Below are 17,095 nucleotides of genomic sequence, written 5' to 3' on the forward strand. Positions count from 1 at the left end.
CATGTTCGTTATTATGTATGGCATTGTTTGCTTATTGTACAAAATATAAATGGGAGTCATATTATCACCTTCTATTATTTTAGTATTCAAAATAAAATTAAAAAAAAATTGCTATATTCTGCTTCTGATAGAATTTTTTCGTTGTTAGCAAATATCATTGAAGCTATGAAGTATATAAAAAAAAAGTTTCATATAAAAGTTTTATCATTTTTTAATACTCTGTATAATGGTGTATTCATTTAAAAAAAAAAAAAAATTTATAAATTTGTTATTTTTTGGAGGGATGTTTCAGTCCCTAGACCTCGAGATAAGCAAATAAAAAATACGAGTCTAATATTTTTAAATGTTCTATAACATATTCAAAGCTCATTAAAATCGGTGAGGGACAGTTCCGACTGTTCTCTTGTTAATGCAGAGAGAATTATATTATTTAGTACTTTTAAATATTTTAAATATGACACAAGTTTTATAAGTATAGGAATAAAATTCAAAAGCACGAAATATGTATGGTCAACGTTGTTTGTTCGTAACTAGAAAATAATTGTTATCTCATTTTGTGTCGGGATTTCTGAGTTATCGATTAATCTTCGAAACACATTATTCTAAGTATTATATATCCCTCGAAAGGGAAACGAATCACGCCGTTTCGACAGCGGAAAGTGTAGGTATGCCCTAATGAACGATGAGAATGAATTCTCGAGTAGGTGTAAGAATGCGAGTGTCGCGATCGTAAATTACAATAAGTACCTGGTGTTACGAAGCACTTACAATATTCGCTCATTGCGACGATGTGGGTACGGAAGCGAAAGCGGTACCAAGACGATTTCAACTTAATTAGACGCATTAAGATCGCCCATTTCAGATACTTGCCTTGTTACACCTGACACCACTACCGTCTTTGATTGGTATCAGTAGTCCGCTTTCTTAGGAGCGCATTAGTTTTCCGTTTCAATAATCGAGATCGCGAAAACGTGTCCCACTTAGACATAAGTATATAAACGTAACATTGTTATCGTAATGTTATCATGATGTACGTCATTTATTTATGTAAGATGCTGGATTTAAAAGGAGTAGTTACAAGTGTTTCCAAAAACTGAGATAAATGATGCAATTTAAAAATTAATATTGTCCATAAAAAATTCTGTAAATATTTTCTGACGCTTATTCAAAGTTGAAATTAAATATAACGCTTTTTCGATGATTTAGTTGTTTTTTTTTAATCGCAAGTTATTTTTAATTTAATAAATTAGTTTTGTTGATATTAAATATTTAAATCGAAAGATCGTTGCTTTGAAAGATTATATCATATCCACAAATTAATTCATCATCATTTCCGATATTTTATTAATAATTTAATCATAATTTTTAAAAAATATCTGCAATTTCTCACACATTATTTTTACACGTTTGCAATGTACGTATCGCAAGAACTTTTGAGGAATCTTTTGATAGACTAATTGACTTCATCCTGACTTTTTTCTTGGCTCTCGGAAATGCATCAAAATTGTACTTAAGCAAAAACAGAAAAGCGCGAGAAGTCGATCCGATACGAAGCGAAACGCCGCATAAGCCTCTGGATGAGGGGATGTCGTCGCGCAGAGAGTCGAGGGGATGGAGTAAAACGGAAGGGGTAGAGAGAACCGCTAGAATCTAGAAGGTTAACAAAATCAATACCGAGATGGGTGGCACAGCAGCGAGGGGGAGAGGGAGGAAAAGCTAGAAGGAGAGAGAGAGCTAGTGATAGTCGGGCCGCTCGCGCCGGGGGGCTAGGTCGGCCACCGACCTTTATCCAGGCCAACTGCATCATCCCCATTCCCACACGCGCACGCATTGCGCGGCTTTAGGGGAGGAGGTGGCAAAGGGAAGAGGTCGTCTATTTTCACGGCGGGCCGTTTTCGTCGGATGAAAACAATCCTGGCGTATGTAACCGGACGTTCAGCAGGAGTTGCATCCTGTAATCGGACTTGTAATAAAAAGTGCCGAGGATCGAAGCAGAAATTATTCGTACTGAGAGAAATAAGTAGCGTGTTCCATAAGAAATTGATGGGGTTTTGTGTAACGTACAAAAATACTCGTTTATTTTCGGTTGAAGGTTAATGGAAGATTAATATCCGAATATCTTGGGAAGACTCCTATTAGATATGTCAGATGAATGCAATTAAATCGAGGTAGATTAGGATCAATTTGGGCTTTGAGATTATACATCAAAATAGATTCATCATAGTAATTTATGATATAAACTTCCATATAGCAATTATATTAGATATTTGAAGAAGCAAAATTATAATTTTAAAACTTTCATGTTCCTAAAATAATTGGTTAAGTAATATTAAAATAAAAATATAATATTTGTCGAAACTAATTCGACTCATAAAAAATTGAAAGAAAGATACAACACGTACATGTAATATTATTTTAATTTCTATTTTAAAAAATAGAATGTCATATAAAAGAAGCTTATAAAATACTTTCATATTCAGTATGACTTCTGGGCTGAATGAGGAAATTTAAATAATTTTATTTTTTAAATTTATTAAAAAAATTTTTTTTTAAATAAAATTAATTTTGTAAGTCTTATTCAGCCTAGGTACTTTATGTTTGATCCATTGATTATATTCTTTACAAAAAATTAATTGTTTAATGTAATTTTACGACGAGAAAAGGTGTTGAGTCTCATATTTTGAGCTTTAAGTTATTTCGAGTTTTTTTCATGTTAATGCGAATTTATCAAGTATTATCATTGGCACGTGATAATTTAACGCGTTACGGTATTCGAAGTGAACACGGTAATCGATAAAAAAACGCAATTATTAACCGTACCACTTACGTGATTAAAATATACTTCGCAGGGTAAAATCAGGTCACGCTGAGATTGGATACTGCTCCATTTACAATCAGCCAAATATTAGCGACAACGCGGAATAGAAGACTTATAGAATCCAAAGGAAAAGCCCGGATAAGATATATAACACGCAAGTACACGTTCCCGAAGAGCTACTAGTATAATCTGGAGTGCGATCGGCCGCCGTAAAGTTCGTACATCACAAATCCGAACGATTAGCCTAGTTACTACATGGAGGGAAAACGCCCCGACGGAATGACGTATCTGCATCATGAATCTCGATATAGCGGGAACACGAACGTCGCTTTTGGGCTTTACAGCTCGCTTATCATACCGTCAGGATTCCTTCCATCACGCGAACGTTTACGAAAAAAAAAGTCAATGACTGTCACGTCGAATTTCTGAATACGACGATTGTGAAGAAACTTGAAATGTCGCGTGTGTGATGCGCAATAGCGTGCGAAGCGCGAATTTTCCATATTTTTTCAAGCCAACTATTTGCATCAATTTTATTAATTGAAGGTAATTTTTTAAAATATCTGTTTTAACAAACAATTAAATAAATTGTTACTATTATATTGTTATTATCTACATTAAATTAGAATTGTTGATCAAGAAATTAGGATTTAAGTACCTAAATTCTAAAGTTTATTTTTTATTTAAAAATCAGGCGAGAATAATTTGCTTATCGTAAACAAATAATTTTTCTTTGAAATTACTGAGCTCTTAAGTGTTTTTGTAATTTTATGCAATTCCAAAATATGTCAAGTATAATTACAATATTGTTGTATTGTACGTGAAACAATAATTAAATGTATTAATTAATGACCTAATTGTATTTATTACAAACATAATTATTAAAAAAACAGTTTCGAATTATTTTCTTACGTTTAAATAAAAAAAACTCCAATATATTCATAATATAAATATAAACAAACTTTTGACATAATCTACGAGCAACTAATCTTACAATTTGGATCATCTTATAACACAAGAAGATGCAAACTTTGATGGAGTCGATAACTTTGTAGCTTGCTACTTCTGGATGCAATCTATTTTGCGGATCGTGCAAACATTGCGACGCCGGAATCGCCTATAGATTAACGCACCTGTCACGCATAAATATTCGCGGATAAACCGAAGTGTTCTACATGATCGTTCACTTCGCGGAAGAAGAGAACGAGAAGTTGGCGCAGCCCGCAATCGCTAAGGTAACCATCATCTCCGATAATTTAAAGAGCCAGGTCTTTCAAGAACTGATTTGAAACGGGATCACAAAAATTCAAAATTGCACACGTCATTCGATTCAAATTCACTGATCGCTTTAAATATTTATTTTTGCGGTTGAGTTAAACTCTTTAACTCGTTGTCATAAAAATTGGATAAGTCAAATCTTAAAATAGTAATGGTGATAATAATGTAGTCGAATATGTTATATATATTACGAGTTAAAAGATTGAGTAACCGCTACGCATCGTTAGCCATTCTACTGTGTAAATTTTTTTTTATGCAAATATCGTAGATGGACAGAGACACAGTAAAAGATTACAAAATTCTAGCTCTCATTAGAGCGATCCTGTCAAAGTGATGCGTATAATTGATTTCTGATTTCAACATGAGTCTGCCGATATCTATGATAATTTCAAGTTCTGCCTACTCACGCCTACGGATAACTCAATATTACATAAACAATCCGAATTTTTCATTTGCGGCTATGGCTTGCAACCGATGCATCTTGCGCCGGCTCTTCCCTACGAAAGTAGAAGTGCGAGCGAAGAAACTTGATATTCGAGATCGCAATTAGTTCCTACCGTGAGTTTGTGTGCGCAAGATTTACAACTTGTTATTATGTCGTGAGAGCCGTAGGATGCAGGAAACTCAATGTGCAATCATGCGCGTTTTATCTCTTGACATATCATCGTCAGATCGAATTAATTTTCTTGTAATTTTTTCGAACCTTTTGAATAATAATTAAATTAGTCTCTGTAAAAAAAAATATATATTTATTTCAGCTCACTCGTGAAAGTATTCTGCGAGTATCGGTGACCCAAAAATTGAGCTGTCGAAATAGCAAGAAGTAGCAGAAATACCAGAAATAAATGTCGTAAAATGCTAAAATTACGAGATAAAAGGACGTTAAAAGAGACATGTCGAATTGACGCAATTAATTAAATCGTCCCAATTAACGTACGCAGCGCTGACATGAAAGACTGGCGTCGGACTGAAATAAAATGCAAGATATTAGCATTTCTCCTCGTCCGAATTAGCATGCTGCACGTAAGCGACTAGCTAGACCGCGATTTAGGCCAATGGACAATGACGATGGCGGCAGTCGTCCTTGCCAAGCAATGTCGTCCTGACGGCAATCGAATCGTTTACGCGACCCCTTTTTTTCCAGGACGTGAAACGAGGCGCTAAATGAACTGAATTCTGAATACTGAATTTACTTTCTTTTTTTCCTCTTCCTCTCCTTCTCCCCTCATCTTTCGTCTAAAAATTCACAGATATCGATTCACGCGATTTTCGATACACGAGAGATACATTTAGATCGAAACTTTAACCGCCGGAATTTAGCGAGATGCATCGGAACGGCGAATTATTACGCTCGATCGCGATACAGCCGCGAATTAAATTAGGCTTAATTTAAATTCAGGCTTAGAATATCGGGCTTTCCGAATGTCGCAAAAAGTTACCGCGCGCGCCCGCAGAGATTTACGAGCGGTAGGAATGAAAATCCGCGGACGTCGAAGAACCCGTCGTTGCCGTAGATATTTGCGGCGAAATTTAGGGGGTCTCGTTTAAAGTCGGACGACCGACAGTGGACAAATCATTTTAACGAGCGTTTTATTTAAATCCGTCAGGTTTTTTTTTTATGATCCAAGATGCCGATTGGATCGCCTTCGTTGTGCAGGTTTGTCCTATATCAAGCGAAGTGTCCCCACACCACGCAAAATACGTTTAAAATGCAGGATTGCAATATTCCAATTGCTCGATTTCTTCATTCATAGACTTTCTAAATTTTTTGGAGTCAATTTGTACAAAACGCAAATTTGATTAGATATCGTACTCTTTTTCACCGTTTCTCAACGTTTAAAATTTTACATGTATAGTTTTAAATATTTCAAACATTTTTATTAAATCCTTGGTTAAATCATGATTTTAATTTTTTACATTTATTAAGTAAATTATATTTCTATAATTTTTGCGCAATAAGTAATTAATCAAAACAAACAGAATTCTGTTTTTTTTAAACATTACGGTTTTTTTTTTTTATGTAAGAAAGGATTCGAGTCATCATGTATTGTTATAATAAAATAACATTTTTTTATACAGAAAAAAATTAATTTCAAATTAAAAATTATTGTCTCATATATAAACAAAAATATAAAATCTTCTTTAAAAAGTTAGATAATTTTAAACAGATATAATTTGCTTACACAAAGAAATTTTGTATCATTTCATCAAAAAATGTAGTTATCTTTATTTAATAATTTTTATGAATTGAAAAGAAAAAATGTTGGACAGGAAATAACAGTATCTCCAAATCAAGAATTAAAATTTTTAATACTATTATTATCAAAACAAACATATTGTGCCCTTTGAATAATTATTTTATAATATTGAAATAAAAATATGATATTTTAAAATTTAAAATAATCTCTTTAATAAAGATTCTATATTGTTGCTTATATATGTATGAAACAATGATTATTGATTTAATATCTATTAATATGCTTTTCTGCGTCAGTATCTTGATGAATAAGAATTTGTTATTCACACATGTGCGCATATACATACATATACATAAATAAAATATTCTTATTCATCAATGAAAAGACTATGAATACCGCCCACAGATTCGATTCGCTTCGCTCGTTCGCTTCTGTTACTTTTAGGAGATCGAGACTAGTATAGAAGAGACCATTTATCTTCATCCGCGCTGTCATTTCTTTTCATTTGTTTCATTATCGTGGTACGGCAGCCTCGATCGAGACCTGCTCTATTAGCAATATGACGTCGCGTGCACATGCATAGCCCTTATCATGTGACAGCGTCGAGTGCATTGAACCTACGTGAAAATCCCGCATGGAAACGCAGGCTGAGCTCAAGCTCTCAATTTAATCCTTTGTTCGACTACTTAAGAAGGTTCTCTCGTCTTCTTCTAATATATACATAATGCAAGAACTTGCTCAAATGTCGAGAATAAATTTCTGATTAATATACATATAGGCATTCCTAAATTTTTTCAAACTTGTATATAATTTTCTTTAAATAAGTAAAATAGCATTGAGTCTTACATGACTACGAGTTATTATGTAAGTTTAATCGCAAATCAAATGTAAAAAATTTAAAAAAATATTTAGATTCACAAAAAAGAATGTTTAATAAACATTTTAGAAATAAAAAATAAAGTTTTATTTTTGTGTAAAAGTATAAATTCATGAATTATACAATCCTTTTTAAATATGACATCGTACTAGACAATATGGCAATCACGTTACTGAACTTAAATCATTATTATAAACAATCCTTTTTCAATTTTTTATATCAATACTTATTATATCAATACTTATATAATAAAAAAATATATTTTTACAAATTAATCATTACTATTGCTTAAATTTTATTTATTATTTATTACTATAAAAATAATAATGCCCAAAACTCCTGTATTAAAAGATATGTACAAACGAAAAGTCAAGTGGCTTCCCTCTATTTTTTAGCTAGAGAATTTCCTTAAAATAATATTTAAGAACATAACAATTTTAATAATATCTTTCTCGATTTGAAAAGTTAATTAAGAAACCACGATTTTTTAATTTTAATTTAATTCAATGTTACATATATTACTAAATTTACGTAATCAAAATAATTTGGATTACGTTTTATTCTTTGGACATTAAGTACTTCAAACTTTCAGACGTCAGTGAATTTTGAAATCGTTACTCTGTATTCTGTACTCTGTCATATTCGCATAAAAAAAGTCGTTATTTGTCGAAAGAGAGATTCTTGATGATAAATACGATCTGTTGAAACTATACTCAGAAAGATGAGCGATTACTGGTTAGCCCTGAAGAGTAGCGAATCTCGGCCGAGGTCGTATGTCATACATAGGGTGGCATAATAAAAGCATCGACTCACCTGCCGTGAAGTGCTACGATAAAAGGATAACGAGCTTGACGAGACTGAATAGCCGCAGACTCGGTCGTAGCAAACGCTAGCCTTCGATTCGCCACGCTAATGCTTTCAATTTACCCGATAATGCTCGTGACGCATTTCCAGCGTGAAGAAACGAAATTGCTCAGATATAACGAGATACGCGAGCAGAGTTGTACGCCTGAACGTTTAATAGCCCGCAATTAACTCTCTGTTTGGTAAAGCGAAGGCTTACTTTGTACCATAATTATTAACGTAACATAACTGTAACGGTTACGACAGCGTAATAATCATGCGAGTATTAACCTTCGGTTCACTATTTACTTTTGTGATATCCGCGACTGTATTGCAAAATATAAAGAAAAAATTTTCTTCGTGTATATTTATCAAAAATAATATTTTATCTAAGTAATATTTAACGGGGATATCGATTGCGTTTCAATAAAGTAAATTTAATCCGGAAAATCAAACATTTTTGAATCACTCGAAACACAATATTCAATACTTTAAAGAAAGAGGATGAACTCTTGAATAAACTTGAAAAGCTTTAAATAATGCAAATTGTAAAATGTCGCTTGAAAGTTGAGACAGAATTACTGTATCGTTTATGTATTAGTAAATTGTATAGTACTTATAATAATCAAGTCATCCACGTGCAACGGGGACAAGCCATTAATTGAATACAACATCGCATGTAACGTAAATGTAGTGACGCATGTATTCGTCAATGAAAGGTACGCGTATGTACTGTCAATTCTTGCCACGGATTTAATTAAGGCTTGCCTATCACTGTTATTTGCGGTCACTGTACGACAGGCAGAGGCTCAAATAGATTGCTTCTATGAGTTAAAGTATTCATTTTAAATTTGTGAGAATAAAATAATCTAGCAATATATCTAGAAACAATAAAAATAAATGAGTATTTATACCAAAGAAAGCTTATCGTACAAAGTTTGTTGTTCATTGTAGCACGTTTTGCAACTACTACTACACACACACACACACACACACACATATAATATATAATATACAATATACAATATATAATAAAAATTGTATATATTATATGTATAAAGTTGTGTCTATATTTAAAAATTTCTCGTGTAGAATGTGGTTTTTATTTCTTATAAACTCTAGATTTATAGTCATTCTAGATTCTAGTCATTCCAGATTCATATGATCACATAAAGTTATCGTCTTGTACATTAATGTCAGGAATTATCCCCCTTAAGATTTTTACAAATATTTCAGGACTTTCCTATAGAGTATTTCACTTCTATTTACCCTTTAAATAGATTTATTAAACAACTATGTAAATAATTATATAAAAAAATCTATCGCTCAAACAACGCGATTGTGAGTTCTCACCGTTCATCCCGATTTTTGACAAAGCTCAGTTTATCTTTGTCTTGATAATGAATATCGAGCATGTTATTTTGTCTTGGTTAAACAATGAGCGGTTATAAAAAGACAAGTAATATAAGATAATACCTGAGAGAGAAGAGAGACACGATGCAGCGCACAGAATGCAGAAAAGGAAAAAACCTAGACTCACCACGTTGCTGCTGGTCGAAAAGGAGGGTGGGACGCATCGCCTGCAATTAAAAAAGACGATGCTTTTAGGAACAATCTTGCGGAGCGCGAAATCGCGCCGCCCTCAAACGGCAATGTTATTCCGCTCGTTCGCAGCATTTCTACACGTTCGTTCTGTATGCGTTCACGCTCGTTAAACGACGTTTGTGTACGCTAGGAGTGAAGTCAAACGCCGAGGCGTAGACACACATGCAGTCGATAAAATATATGTCGTCTATTTGGCGACCAGCGGAATATAGAGAGCGTCTGAATTTACGATATATTCAGATGTGCGTAGTGGAAGGAGACAGAAATGGAACTAGCTTCTTGAAGCTTTGTATAACGATGTTAGAAATCGGAAGTTCGAGATCTCGAATGCCAAGAGAATGGAGAATCATATTTGTTGGCAAAATTATGCAAATGCGATTGGCCAATTCTCCCTCTGTTCGAGATCTCATTGTCAGACCAATTTCTACTATCGTGGACACAAGGATTGAGACATATTTTAGTATTTTTTTAACAATTCGAGATCGTTTCTCCCTAGTTAAATAACTACTCTATTTTTCAATCTGTTTTTGTTATGTTGTTATTGTCGAAAATAATTTATTATTTTCGGCAACAATATGTAACATAGTTAACTTATTAATTAATTTATAAATCATTAAATTATTTATAAATTATAAATTTATGAATTATTTATTATTAATTTATTTTTATTAAATTATTTTAATATTTATATTTAACATACTTGTTAAATTACTTATAAGAAATTTAAAATGTTTATACAAAAGAATCCATACGTGTAAATAATTTATAAATAATCCACAATAGTAATATATTAAGGTAGCTCATACAAGCCGTGCAGATCGAAACTTATTTATCAAGTATTATTTATTATGTTTAAGGAAAATAAATTATACCAATAAAAACTTCATACTATCTACCTACTATGAAAAAAAAATTAGAAATATGAAATATTTATGTTCTTATATTTAGAAAAGAAACTTTAAGAAATCCTTGTATTTTTGTCGAACATCAAAAGAGGTAGGATTTATAGCCACTCATGAGTGGAACAATTAAGTAATACAAAGAATACAAAAGCTAAGCACTTGTATTTTCGTGCACTCTATCCTTTACTATCTCACTACACTTATATATCATGCAATAATCAATAAATCTCTTACGTTTCTTACAGAGAGAATAATCCTTTTACTTATACATTTTTGAGCCACTCATAACATATTGACAAATTGATTCATATCACAATGGTTTCGTTAATATTAAGAGTAAAAACCAAAGTTGTCATACAATATTAATATAATATAAAAGAATATAATAGAGTGGATGCGAGCAAGTTATCTTTTTCTATTTTTTCTTACTTTTACGACGTAATTCCTGCGCGGCAGGAAAATACCGGAATTACCCTATAATAATAATAATAATAATAACACTATATTTAAAATGTAAATATTAATTATTCATTACGTATTTATCTTATATTATTCTTATATTTGTTTAGTTTATCTTATAACAAGACAATATTATTTTTAAATAAAGAAATTTTAGTTTTCTTCTAAAATACTTATTAAATTTCAATCAATCTATGTTTCAATCTCATAAAATATCAATTTTTTATATTCCTATCTAATTTTTATTTAGAAACATTTTCAATACAATTGAAAAAAATGGAAAAATGAGCATACACATAATAAGCAGAGTTAATTAAGAAGAGAGAAGTGGCTCCAAATAATTTCTATCTGCTAAATGCTTCTAACCTTCCTAAAGTTCTTTTTTTCCATGACGTCTATAAGAAGATATAATAAGATCGCGATTGCGTACATTTAGGTCAATTAGAGCTAATTCCCTCCTGTCGTGTAATTAATTTTGTAGCCGATCGAAACGGCGCCTCTCACTATATAAATAACACTGAATCATTTTCGCTGGACTGTCTTTATTTCTAGAAGTAGCGTATTTATTAAAGATTTTCCATCGGGATAATAACATCACTCTTGTAATATCGTATAAAAATATATACCCAAGTAAGGTTTGTCGATTCTTGTCTGACTATCGGGCCAACACTGACGACATAACGACAAACCGACTATTATTATTAACCGATCGTGGCGCGACATCAGTCCTAATAATGTTAGACAACTTGTGCACAATAATAACTCTTGGGCCAACATTGGAGGTAACCGACTGTCATTTCAATCACGGCGCGACGTCGATCCAGGCAACGTTAACCAACTTTTTCTCGATGGCAATTCTAGAGCTAACGTTGTAACAATGAGTAAATGTAAAAAATAATGTAATAGCGTATGCTCTGATTATACTACAAATAAACAATATGTGACCCATCTATTAATTGAAGAAATTATGTAGCACGTAAGGCAGAAAGCTCTAGAGATCTGGATTTTAAATTCCACCAGAGTAAGCATTTCCATATAAATTTAAATAATTATAGTTTTAGTAAAATTGTTATAAACTAATGTCTTCTAAAATAACTTCAATTAAAAAAAGATTTTTTTAAAATTCATGTCAAAAATATAAATAATGTTTCGTGAGTAGCGCCGACTCGACACTAGCATGCAATATTAGGTCGACATCAGTGACCAATATCAGTTCAACATTGGCATGTTGAGCCGATCTTATCATTTGGACATTACGCTGATGTTAACGCGATGTTACAACCAGTACTGAATCGACAGTTGGGATTTGGTGGCCAATCCGACGCTGGCTCAGCTGGAAACCGTACATGAGTAATAAGTTCGACTTTGATTGAAATGTCACACAACGGTATATTCAATTCGAGTTGGGTTAATTAGAGTTTTATCTTGACACGTTGTTTAAATGGAAAAATGAAATATACCTGAATTAAAACTACTGTTGACTGTACAGATTTTCTCAATACTTGTGATATCGCATTGTAACAGCAATACTTGTCAATAAATTTGTAACGAAAAAAGTTGACGATATACGCTGTATGTAGTGTCAGTTTCTCAGTTTTCCAACATTAAATCTGATAGAGAATTTTTAATCGTTGGAATCGACTGACGCGTTTTGCAATGTTAAGATCGATTAACGAAAGAATCATTTTTGTAACTAATAACAGTGCTTTTAATACTCAAAACAATTGATCATTAACCATATAAATGCTACCAGTATTAAAATGTTTTACATTGCAAATCTAAGTAAAACGTGTAGTTACTTTTTATACATTAAATTTATGCGAGTTATTTTTGTACTTTTTACACGCTTAGACGCGTATCAATATTAAATTACGCGTTTAAGCGTGTAAAAAGTACAAAAATCACCTGCGTATAAATGCGTAAAAAGTAACAACATAATTTTACACACAAAAATATACTTGGATTTGCAGTGTAATCTCGTCCATGAGATCGAGAGTCGCGCATTACGAGAAAAGGGCTGCGATGCGACGCGTGTTGAAAACGACAGTATTATAGATATGAACATGGATACATTTCAATTGTAAATACAAAACCACAAATCTTGGACAGCGATGATGAAAAACAATTGACGAGACACGCGACGCGAGTGCGTCGCGAGCGATTAGTGCCGCGCGCGAGTAAATAACAAATAAATTTTAGGTTACTCACCCTCCTCTCCCCGGTCGCATTGCTCGGCGCCGACCGACGCCAACCGACGCCGAACAAGCCTCTGCTGCTCTTCGCGCGCTACGAGACAATAAACACAACGAATACATGACTAATTGCGCAGGTCGTTTAAACGCGATTCCAGAGCGCTTCGTTGCGCTGCGACTCCGTGGCGTTCCGTTGGCGGACGAGAGCTTCGATAGCGGATTCCGATTTATCGCGCGAGACGACGCGCGAGTCAAGCTAAGGTTAAGGAGGCCAAAATCGAGACCTCGATCGAGACGACTAATCGAGACGACTTCCGTGCATCCACAGGTTGTTTGACGCGTAATGTAACGCGCGTCAACGCATGCATATGCAAAAAGTGAAGGTTAACCGCGTCGATTCGGCATCTGTTCTGTATTCGTTATATTTTGATAATTAGCGCGCGCGTATGTAAGATCGCGTGTCGAGTGTTCTCGTGTGTGTGTGTGTGTGAGTGCTATGGAGCTTTGCTCGGGTGACATCGGGCGGCGGCAGAGCGACCGTGGGGTAAGTGAATAACCTATTGTTTACTGTTTTTTAAGACGTTTATTTACACGCGCGGTACTAATCGCTCGCGGTATAACACTCATCTTGTTACGAGTCATCTCATCAATCGATTTCTATCAATGCAAGATTTGTGATTCTGAAATTGAAATGTATCGGTGCTCTTGCCTACTGTTCCCACATATCGTTGCTATTTTTTTATAGCGCGTAACTCGATCTCAGGAACGACACTACATTGCAAATCCAAGCATGTATTTTTATGTAGGCACTTTTTACGCATTTATGTGCATGTAATTTAATATTGATACACATCTAAGCGTTTAACAAGTACAATAATTACACGCATAAAGTTAATTTAATGCATAAAGAATGTAAATGCAAAAAAAGTAACTACACATTTTACACACCTTGGATTTGCAGAGTGAAGCGAAGTACTTGGTATGAACTTATAATAATATGCAACTGCGAGCACATAATCTATGCATTCTAATGGTATCTGTTGTTGGAAATAATTTTCTCGTAGGCACACGAGTGCCTGTATTATAAAGATAAAAAAAAAAAATATATATATATATATATATATATATATACACAGCCGGTTTCGTCACACGCATCCGTGACAGCGCTTAATTGTTTACGACAAGACTGTTACTCTGGTATTCTGTTAACTATTTTTACATGCGTGTGCACGTGTTCGTTGTACGCGGTTGCATTGCGTTTGCTTGATATGAGAATAATTAAATGCATTGTCATACATTGTTACAAAGATTACAATAACAGTATTAAATGTATTTTTTAATAAAAAAAAGCTCTTTCTCTATCTTTCTCTGTATTACATATACATACACTCGGTTCCAAAATTAAAGGATTATTTTTTCTGACTCCCAAAAATGGGCAAAATTCAAGAGAGTGAAACTTCGTCAAAAAATGTAAAAAAATGTTCAAAAAAGCATGTTGAAGCTTGAAATCTCTAGTTTCGAGATTGATAATCGCTTCATTAAACGATTTGCAGATTGTTTACGAAGTTACGCGGATTCAAATAGGGATGCGTCAAATCTCAAAATTTTTTTACAAACTTTGCAAAATTCTACGGCGTAAAATAAAAATTGCACGCAAATACTGTAATTTTTATTTCACGCCCTAGAATTTTGCAAAGTTTGTAAAAAATTTTGAGATTTGACGCATTCCTATTTGAAACCTTGTACTTTCGTAAACAATCTGTAAATCGTTTAATAAATGATCAATTTTGAAACTAGAGATTTCAAGCTTTAATATGCTCTTTTTAAACATGCATTTTTTTACGATTATTTTTGTCAAAGTTACACTCTCTTGAATTTCGCCTAGTTTTGGAAGTCAGAATAGATGATCCTTTAATTTTGGTGTCAAATGTGTATTATAATATTATTATTATTATTATGTCGCATAAGTATTTTTAAACTCAAATAGTTAATAAAAAAAATTATGTTCACTGTATTAATATTATAATTTATAACAAAATATATAATATTTACAAAACGTAAAATGTAAAACTATTTAGGATTTGCAATTATCTGTTAATGATAGAATTATGCTGTTAAGTATATGCATCTGGAATTTTTGACGAGTTACTAAAAAATTCATTAACTCGTTTCGTTTCATAAGTAATAAGATTTAAGTATATATAAAAATTACATACCGCAAGTTATCGTAATTTAAAAATGCCCATTACACTCAAGATTATTTTAAAATCTCGCTACTACCTTATTTCACTAATTTTCACATTATCACAAGAAAAAAAATAATTACCATTATCGGACGTATAGACTAAGGGTGGTATCACGTACATTGCACTCTCTGAAATAAAACTGAATATAAAAAGCGAAAAAATCCAGCGTTTATACGGCGAATGGCGCCATAAACTGGATAAGGCGTACCGTAAAATTTCAGTGCGAAGTCGTTCAAACTTGATATTTTTATTTCTCCTCCTGACGCACACATCTGCTCTGCCATCGTACCCTCTTCCGCCACCCATCGTGATAACGTTTTAATGATTCATATTTAAGAAATACGATTAGTAGCCATGAGAATCATCGACCTGCGACGTGCATGATTCTATATGATCTAAAATAGTTTCTTTAAATCTCCTTCGAATATACGAATTTAAATGTATGATCTTCGTAAAAATAAATTTCCACTATGGATAAGTAAATAATCCGAAAATGGTAAATGGAGTAAGAGAAAACAAAATCAATTTTCTGGGAAAATATTCTGTACACCTATTATAAATGTCAAAAAATCCCTCCATAATTGAGTTCCATCTATTTCTATTTTTGTTTCTAAAACCATGTTCTGTAGCTAATTTTAATTTAATGGTCATAAAAAGGATATCAGAGTGTTAAAATTTAAAATTAATTTCAGATTTCTTGCATCGTGGTTTATATAGAGAACAAAGTCTCCATGGTGCGAGAGTGTATCTCGTTAAAAAGTCGCACTCCGGTCGTCGCTTCCTCCTGAATCTATTTTCGTTGTGCGCGCGTTTGTACACGGGTAGAGGAAGTCGTCGCACAAGAGCACGTGGTATTCCGTCCACCGCCGTGTTTCCGTCTTTCTGCCTTCTCTCCGGCGCGTCCGCTACCGAACCATTTGGCACGTTTATTTCTGTGTTTACTTCGCAGTCGGCGTATGCATGAGCTCTATGCTACGGGGCTCAGAGCTCCAACCTCCGTGAAAATGATGGCTACGCTTCTTCTTGCAGTAGGCCTTCGAACTCGCGTCAAAAAACTCGTTAACTTGATCGTGCGTTTGTATACCGAACCGATCTCTGGACCTCGTTCCGATTACACGAATCGTCAATGAAAATGTAGTTCAAAGACAGTCAAATTTAGCAACGTGCGTCATTAGCATCCTCATTTATTCTACATGTATTGTATAAATAAATAAATGTAATTTTAATTAAAATTTATACCAAGTTTTTAAAAATATGATTACATTACTAAAGTAATAAGTAATTATATTTAAAAACTCGGTATATTTGTCAAACTAAATATTATCTTATTAAACATCGTTACATACAATTTATTTTAATGAGAGAAATTTCAGAAGTCTTTACAAAATTCACTTTCCCAAGTTAGTAGTTGTGAAAAATGAACTTTTGAAAAATTGCATAAAACAAAAAACTTTTTCGCTAGTTAGACAGTTAACAAATTTTGCTTATTAGTTATTGAATAAAACTGTCATACGAAAATATTTTCAAAGTCCAAAATAAAACTATCATATTTTGAGATTTACTTTAATTTTTGTAACTTTTCTGAAAGTATCTCAATAAATACATAAAAATTACTTTATCGATATACAATCGTATTCAAATTTTATGAAAAGCTTTTCCTTATATTCATTGTTATTA

The 17,095-nt window shown here is 33.0% G+C and overlaps 2 protein-coding genes across 5 annotated transcripts in view; one reads left to right on the forward strand and one right to left on the reverse strand.

Annotated features, from left to right (window-relative positions):
* The window catches only part of LOC105203826 (juvenile hormone-binding protein), a 423,181-nt gene that overhangs the window by 187,254 nt on the left and 218,832 nt on the right, over positions 1 to 17,095 (forward strand). The window lies entirely within an intron of this gene.
* Positions 1 to 17,095, reverse strand: part of LOC105203812 (solute carrier organic anion transporter family member 74D) — a 184,291-nt gene that overhangs the window by 147,286 nt on the left and 19,910 nt on the right. For 2 of the 4 annotated variants that reach the window (XM_039451234.1, XM_026135228.2), the window contains exon 2: positions 9,555 to 9,594. The gene's annotated coding sequence lies outside the window, so the exon portion shown is untranslated. Of the gene's footprint in view, positions 1 to 9,490; positions 10,207 to 17,095 lie in introns of those variants that run through there. The other 2 variants (XM_039451232.1, XM_039451233.1) reach the window with 2 other exon arrangements.

The sequence above is a fragment of the Solenopsis invicta genome, chromosome 6, assembly GCF_016802725.1.
Source record: "Solenopsis invicta isolate M01_SB chromosome 6, UNIL_Sinv_3.0, whole genome shotgun sequence".
NCBI classification, from domain to species: Eukaryota; Metazoa; Arthropoda; class Insecta; order Hymenoptera; family Formicidae; genus Solenopsis; species Solenopsis invicta.